Here is an 8,045-nt window from a genome sequence, read left to right as displayed (position 1 = left end):
CAGCCCCCATTTAAGAAACTGTTCTCAGAGGAAGTCCCCACAGAGCCACCAAGAGAGATTGTCCTGCTGTTGGCTATTTTGGTCCAAACGCCCTGGAATTGATAAGCTGGACCAAAATAACCCAGGGAACAACTGTTGGACAACAGGCCCCCGGAGACCCTGCCCTGGTCCTGCTGTGCATTGGTGGAGGCTCAGATTCTGAAACCACAAAGCTAAGCCCCAGCCTTTTTCCAAAGGTACATGGAGTCTCGATGTCTTCCCACGGATCAAAAACCTGAGCCTCTGGAACGGAGCCAGCAGCTCAACAGAGGGCGAGTTTGCAGGAGCCTGGGGAGGCCTCTCCCCTTGTTTCCACTCCAGGCCTCACCTCCGGTGGCTCCTGTCTATGTCCCCACTCTCCTAGGGTCTCCAGTTTGCTTTTGTCATTCCCGGCTGCAGGGGCTCAGCCCCTACTCTGGTCTTATCCCCTTGAAGAGGCAGGTGCTGGAGGAATAGTCTGAATCCCTCCCGGAGTCAGTGAGGGTGCCCAGGATGCATGTGTGATGCATTAAGGCGATGTCAGACCAAGTGCAGGCAGGTGGGAGAATAAACAGATCACACCTGTTTGCTGCAACTCTCCAGAAACCGACCTGTTACGTCCTCCACCTCTCCAGTCTCAGGCTTGGTTATGGCTGCTCACTCCAGTATTAGGGGAGCCTATTTATTACGGGGCGAGGTCTCCGCCTCATTGCGTTTGGTGGGGCTGCTGTCCTGCACGTGCGCGCTCATGTGCCTGTGTGTCCGAGTGGGCACCAGCCCTCCCTTCCCAGTGGTCTGGTTGGCTGGAGTCAGGCCCGTGGACCTGGCCCTCCCACGAGCCACAGCCCACTCAGTGTCTCTGGGGAAGTATTTCACAGCCCGGGGGTCCTGGGCCCCTTGAAGATAAACTCTTTTCAGGATTTTAAAAGATCTGGTGGAAACTGGGTCTAAAGGGGGTCACCCAGAGTAAATGCTGCCATTCTGGACAATGAACTCATTGTAGCCCTAGTTCTTTTGTATTGAGCGAAAACTGGCACTCATGGGTGACTTAGATTAATGAAGGCAGAGATGAATTTCTACTTGATAAATGCAGAGCATTTAGCAAGGCCTTGCAAACGGGGGGATGCACGGAAGTAGAATAATGAAGGAGGTCCCTGATGATAAAACTGTGGAGAAATACCACTCTTGACCTTGACTTCCCCATCTTGAAACTAGAGAGATGTCTTCCTCCTCACACATCGGCATGAGGTGCACGTGGGGGGAAGAGTGGCAAGGAATAGGGTCTGAAAAATGTTTGGAACACACTGCATATAAAAGTGGCCATACGTCTTGCTAGGGCAGGAACTCCTTGCTTTAGATGTCCCTCAAAGTTCCTTGAATCCGAATCTAAGCATTTTTTCATCAATATCAGCAAGACCAGACACGGCTGAGGTTTGTGGGGAGCAGGGAGTAACCCATATTCCAGGACTCCCATCCCTTGGAAAAGTGCAAGCTTTGCCACCTCTGATTTTCCCCCAGCAAGGAAAGCATAGCTGTGACCTCGGCAAGGTCACACCGTGAGTCAGTGATAGCTGCTGGAAATAGTACACAGGCATCCTGACTCCCCAGCTGCTCCGCTCACCCTGCTCCCCGCCCCCCCCTGCCCCGGAAGGGGGACTCTTAGAGCTTGAGGAGAAACATTGCAGGTGACGTAGATCTTCAGAGACTCAGCCTGTCAGCTCCCTTTCTGTATTTATTCTCACTTTGTGATCCCTGATCAAGAGGCTCGGAACAAGGGTGTGGCAAATACCCAAGGTATCCTGATATTTTCACAGGTGACGTCATGCCTTTCCCAGCTGGCCAAGCCAAATGCTCACCCCTGCTCTGTGCTCCCCCAGCTGCAGAGTACTTCTTGTCTTGTAAGTGTCCCCTGTCTGATTCCCCATGAGGCCCTGGGGACCTATGTTGACAGCAGTCCCCAGGAAATCTCCCGTTTGTGGGTCCTGGTCTCTAAGCAAAAACAATCCAGTAATGAGATTTTCTTCTTTGGTTGCCAGATTGATGTCTAATTTAGCCAACATTCTAGACCCTAAATTGTAAACAGGATGATGAGTATGGTATGTGCAGGAGTATGAATTTAGGTGTAGATGCTGGGTTTGGATGAGACTGTGGCTGGTGCTTGGTGACGTCATTTGGGTTACTCTTGCAATCAGCACCTGGCTGACCTGGTACGAGGCATGAGGACACTCCATGGGTCCCAGGAAAGAAGATGCACTCTGGACCTTTGCCTGGACCAGCCTGACCTGATGGACGCTGCTCTCTGCTGCACAGTCACTGCTGTGTCTGTCCCTTTACCCAACAACTGGCCCAACCCTAAGCTCCTCCAGGGTCCCACTCGCTGCACTTTCTGGCTGCCACCACCAGGGGGCACTGTCTCCTGCCTCCGTGGGTGAGAGGTGGGATTATACCCAGGGTAGCAAGCAGCCCATCTCCTGGTACTAGGACTAGTGGTGGTGAGAGCGGCAGTAAAACATGCTTCTGCTTTGCTTCTCTCTGGTAAGCCTGAATCCCCTTTTCAGAATAAAAGCTCTTGCTCCTAGTTTCACCCCTGGAACCAGGGGATGAATCTTGGACCAGACTGGATGGGAGGCAGGGCTGTGGTAATGGTTAGGGACAAGAGCTTGGAGCCAGACAGACCTGGGTGAAGCCCTGCCTCTCCCCTTCACCGGCTCTGTCACCTTGGGCGAGTCACTTCCCTCAGCCTCAGTTTTCCCACCTGTGAAATGGGATATCCTAGTGCCTGCTCCACTGGGTTGTTCTGGTGATCAAATGAGGTATCTATGAAGTGTTTAGCAGCGAGACTGACACAAAAAATAGTAGCCACATAATTATCAATTTCTCTCGCTTTTCACCTGTAGTAGGTAAAGCTTTCATGGAGGTGGTATTCTTCAGGTAAAGAATTTAAGTGTTCATCTCTCTGGAATTTATTCGTTACGGGTACCCCGATGCTCTAGGTGGGGTCAAGTTAACTCTCCCTGCCCCCATATTCCCCACTCTAACTGTGCCCGCCCTGAGACAGACACAGACACACACCCCTTAGCTCTCTCCAGCTCTGGCTGACTTTGTGGGCACAGTTATAGGTGAGTACCCCCTCCCCCTCACCGGCCCCCAGTGTGCTGGCTTGGTTGGTCTGAGCGTGGGCAGGCTATTGTGACTGAGGACATGGGGTCAGTTCCTCAGCCCGGCTCAAGGAGACATCTGTTCTCTGCTCACGGCCGGTCCTCCTAATGCTGGCCAGCCATCCAGCAAATGTGTGACCTTCATAAGGGCTGGAGGAGGACGGGGGTAGTGCCACCCTGTCTCTCCCAGGAGGAGAAAAACACAGCACACGTCCTGAGAGTCAAAGGTACCGTCATCCCAGGCAGGAGGCACGTGTCACAGCAAGCTCAGACGCCATCCTGCTTCGCTGGCCCCCACCTCCTATCCACTGGCAAGGCCCCTGGGCTCTCCCTCTCTGCCTCTCCACTGTTACGCCCTTAGTCCCAACTGGCAGCATCTTTTACAGAAGTCCCCACTGGCCTTCCTGCATCCAGTCTTGCCCAACCCCCACTCACACTCTGGGGGCTCAGGAAAGCCAAAGTGATCCTTTGAAAATATACATCAGGTCACATCGCCTCCCTGCTCCGGTGGCTGCCTGTGTGTGGCAGGGAGATGCCCAAGATGACCTTCAGTGGCCCCGTCCCCACCTGATGGTATTCCTTTATGGGGACTGGAATGTGTCCACTGTGATGGATGCTGTCTCTGCGACTGGGTTACCAAACACGGTGACTTCCATGTGCCATCAGACGCGCGCGCGCTCTCGCCTCCTTGGCTGGCGTGCTTCGATGCAGCAAGCTGCCGCGATGACGAGGCCCACGTGCGAGGAGCTGAGGATGGCCTCAGATCCACGGCCCTTCACCCAGGGCTGTTGTGAGAACTGAATTCTCCCAACAACCACGTGGGCTTGAAACGGAGCCTTCCCAGTCGAACCTTGAGATGACCACAGCCCAGCCAATGTCTTGACTGCGGCCCGTGAGAGCCCCAGGAGTGGAGGACACAGTGAAGGCTTGCCCAGATTCCCGGCCTCAGAAGCTGTGAGATAAGAAATGGGTTTTGTTTCAAACTGCTAGATTTTGGGGGTAATTTGTTACACAGCAATGCCTAGCTAATACACTGCAGCACTTGGAATAGAATCCTACCAGATTCTGAGTGGTCTGGCCAGACGTGCCTCTCCCATCCCATTCTGGAGCATTTATCACCACCTGACATTACCTAGATTGTTAGTTCATGTATTCACTCTACCTTCTGCCACTAAAATAAAACTCTTAACGAAGGCCATTATGTTGTCCCAGTTCCTAAAATCAGCCCTAGAAGAGAATAGACACTCGAGAAATGTTTACTTAATTAACTAAGTGCTACCTACGAATGATGCTTCTCAACTAGGCTACCAGTTTTTCCATAGCTGCCGGTGGCATCTCACCTGGCGATGCCCATCCGTCACTTCTGCAGGAGCAAGGACCTTCATCCCTCCAAAGGTGCCTTTGGCTCTGGTCCTACAGAGGGAAAGGGATTTGTGTGTGGAGCAGCTTTACCCCTGAAGTCTGGGAATTCGTGACTCCTCCAAACACATTTCTAGTTCCTCTCCACTCCATCAAAATCCCGTAGCATCCTGTAAGTGGCTTCATCACGTCCTCCTTCAAGCCTCACACACACGCCCTCCTTCCATCTTACCTTTTACCACATTCCAAGTTTGGTTCAAGGAAACCTGGCTTCCTCCAGGGAGTCTTCCAGAACTTCCCTGGACAATTCCCTGGTCCCCTTCTTCTCCATCCTGGGAGAATAGGTGCCGTGCTAGGTAGGAAGGTGTAAGCATGGAGCAGGCACAGCCCCATGCTTAAGGAGCCCGTGGCTTAGGAGCAGACATAAGAAGAAATAACTACGATTTGGTTAGAGCTCAGGACCTATGTGTCATTTCGTAAAACTCCAACTCATATTGCTTTTTTTTTTTTTAAAGCACACTGAGGTAGGGACAGTAAACTCAAATAGAGTCAAAGCTAAAAGCATCAGCCATTGGACAAGTCATCCTGCATCACTTCTAGGCTATGTCTAAGACACAGCTGCTTCATCTGTAAAATGGGGACTCATAGTAACCACCTCACAGGGTTACTGTGAGGATTAAACGAGATCGTGTGCAAATTAGCATGTGGCACAACGTCTGAGGGGGTGCTTAATGTCATCCGTTTGGGCACCTCCAGCAACAAAGGTCTGTTGCCTGTTTAATATTCACAAGAACGGCACTGAGCTGGGTCCTGGGGAGACAAAGGTAGCATAGACAGCCTCGGTTCTCAGGGGACTCACAATCTCCTTGAAGAGACGGGAGGCACTGCAGCAGCAGACAGCAAACAAGTCAAGGACTCGCTGTGTACAATAACTGCCAAACAAGTCTGGTGGCTTCATAAATGTCACAGGCATTTGGAGGAGTCAGGGATGCCTGGGCTGGCGTGACCGGGGAAAGGTACATTGTGACACCGTTGATCGTATTTTCCAAATCAGATCTGGAAGCCAATGGTCATGTGGCTTCATGCTTCTCTACCCTGGCACACAGCGTTCCCTCTGCCGGTCCACCTGGCAAGCTCTCGCTCACTCTTGAAGATCCTGTGCTTTTCTCTAGGTGGCCTTGACCTTCCCAGGTGCGGCCAAATAGTTCCTCCTTTGCATCTGTCACTCTCCAGGCCTCTATTACTGTCTCATGCATGTGGCGTAGTATTTATTGATGACATGTTTGTCTCCCTTGCTGAATTGTTAGCTGTGGCGTGAGAAGGAAGAGGTCCCTGAGAAACAAGGACAACAGGAAAAAGTCCTTGTGAGCTGAGAGTATATTTTTCGCATCTGTAAATCTTGGAACCCCACAGAATGCCCTGCTTGGGGCAGGTCCTCAGTGTCTTTGCTGAATGAATGAGTAAGTGCATGCATGTCTGAATGAATGATGCTGCCATATGCAATGATCATCGAACAAAGTTTTTGAAGTCAGAGTTGCGTTGGAAAACTCTAGAGAGGTGGGTCTCTCTAATTATGCTTCAGAACTATTTGTTCGACCCCACAAATCCTACACGTTGTTCGGTGGCCCCATGGCTTCCTGTCCTTGCTCACACCTCCCCCCACAAGGATACCGATCTGTACGCTCTCATTCATCACTTATGAGACTGTGAAGCCCCTTTACACCCATCATCTCAGCTGATCTCAAAGTATGTGTCAGATGGGCAGGTCATAGGCCAAGGTGTCCATTTTACGGAACCTGAGACTTAGACAGCTCACTAGCTACTCAGCTTTTCACAGCTGGCGAGCTGCCAGGAGGTTTGACATCTCGAACCCAGGAACACATTTCCTGCGTCCCTTCCGCATCTCTGGTGGCCTCAGGTGTGCTGTTACATGGTAATGGTAGGTGGTTAGTTGGCTGCTGATTGGGTGGGCTGACTGGTTGGGTGCATGGCCTCAGAACCTGGAATTTTAAAGTTTATTTTGGACCGGCCACACATACCCAATGGCAGAGCAGTATTTAAGCTGTCCTCATGGGCTTCCTTCTCCCTCCCCCCACCATACCGCAGACGTGCGCACACCCCCACGTGTGCACCTCACGTGCACTCACCTACCTCCTTCCAGGTGTGGGTCTTTCTGCAAGGGTAGGTGGGAAAGCTGACATAACCCGAAGGAGTAACATAAAGCCACCATAATTCTCTAGTAAATGCGGAGGCACACAGGAGGCTATTTTTAAGTGAATTTGTATGTGATTTGCATAAATTTGCATGTGTTTCTCAAAGCCATCACACCGAGTTCATGGAACAATTAAAGGTGAACCCGCTTCGTTTGTGCCAGCCAATGGCAGAATAGGCGCAACTACTATCCAAGCTGCTATGGCTTCTTTCCCCCTGAAGTGTCTTCTAATTTATTATGAAATCACTTTCAGCATTCCTGAAAATGTGATATGCAATAATAATAATATCTAATCCCGAGCACGTACTATATGTTAAGCACTGCTCCATGAGCTGTAAATAACTTCATCTCCTTGATAACCCAAAAAAGCGGGTCCACTTATTATTCCCATATTACAGGTAAGAAAACTGAGGTCCATGGGGTCAAGGGCATATGGCTTGTCAGTGATTCCAACACAGGCAGCCTAATTCCATTCATTTATGTTTCAGCACCTACTATGAGCCAGAGAGTATTCTAGGCACTAGGTACACATCAGTGAACGAAAAGGACAAAGTCCGAGCCGTCACAAAGCTTTAGTGTACGTTGACGAGGGGAAGGTTGGGTTGCCGAAACAAGGAGACCCCGAAATGTGCTAAAGGACAAGGAAATCGTGACCTGCTGCACGTGGTCGCTAAGGAGAACCCAGGCTCCTTCCAAGTCACCGCTCTGCTAAGCACCGAGGACGCGGTCCTTGCTGCCTGGATGGACCTGCCGCCACATCCTGGTGTAGCCAGTGGGAAGGTGGAAGGGAGTTTGGAGGGGCCGCCTTCTGTCTGTGTGCTTAAACCCAGGCCCGGGGTTGGGGGGAGGGGTGGGCAGAGGCAACAGTCATTTCCGTTTCCTTTCTGTGAGCGACACCCAGTCCCATGGCCACATCCAACGTCAAGAGGGGCTAGGGAATGGAGTCTGGCCAGGGGCCGAGGAGGGAGGGAGCATGGATCTGGGTGGCAACCAGGAGCCATGGAATGACATTCACTGAGCCAACAGCTCTAGCGGATGATGTCAGAGAGGGGAAAATGGAAAGAAGGAAAACAAAGCAGGGAGAGGGGCCGGAGGGCGATCCAGTCACATTTTAGGCAGAGTCACCGGCTCTTAATCACTGTCCCCAACTGACCCCCAGCCAAACCCATGCTTACAGTGACGATGCCGAAGGCCTAGGAGGGCCCCAAGCCCTTCCTGAACCAAATAAGGTCAATTCGTGTCCAGCTGAGTAACCAGGTGCTCTGGCAGAGCAAAAGTTTACTGCACTTGACCTTCAT

Source organism: Pteropus alecto, unplaced genomic scaffold, assembly GCF_000325575.1.
Source record: "Pteropus alecto unplaced genomic scaffold, ASM32557v1 scaffold125, whole genome shotgun sequence".
NCBI classification, from domain to species: domain Eukaryota; kingdom Metazoa; phylum Chordata; class Mammalia; order Chiroptera; family Pteropodidae; genus Pteropus; species Pteropus alecto.
Note: the sequence above shows the minus strand (reverse complement) of the source record.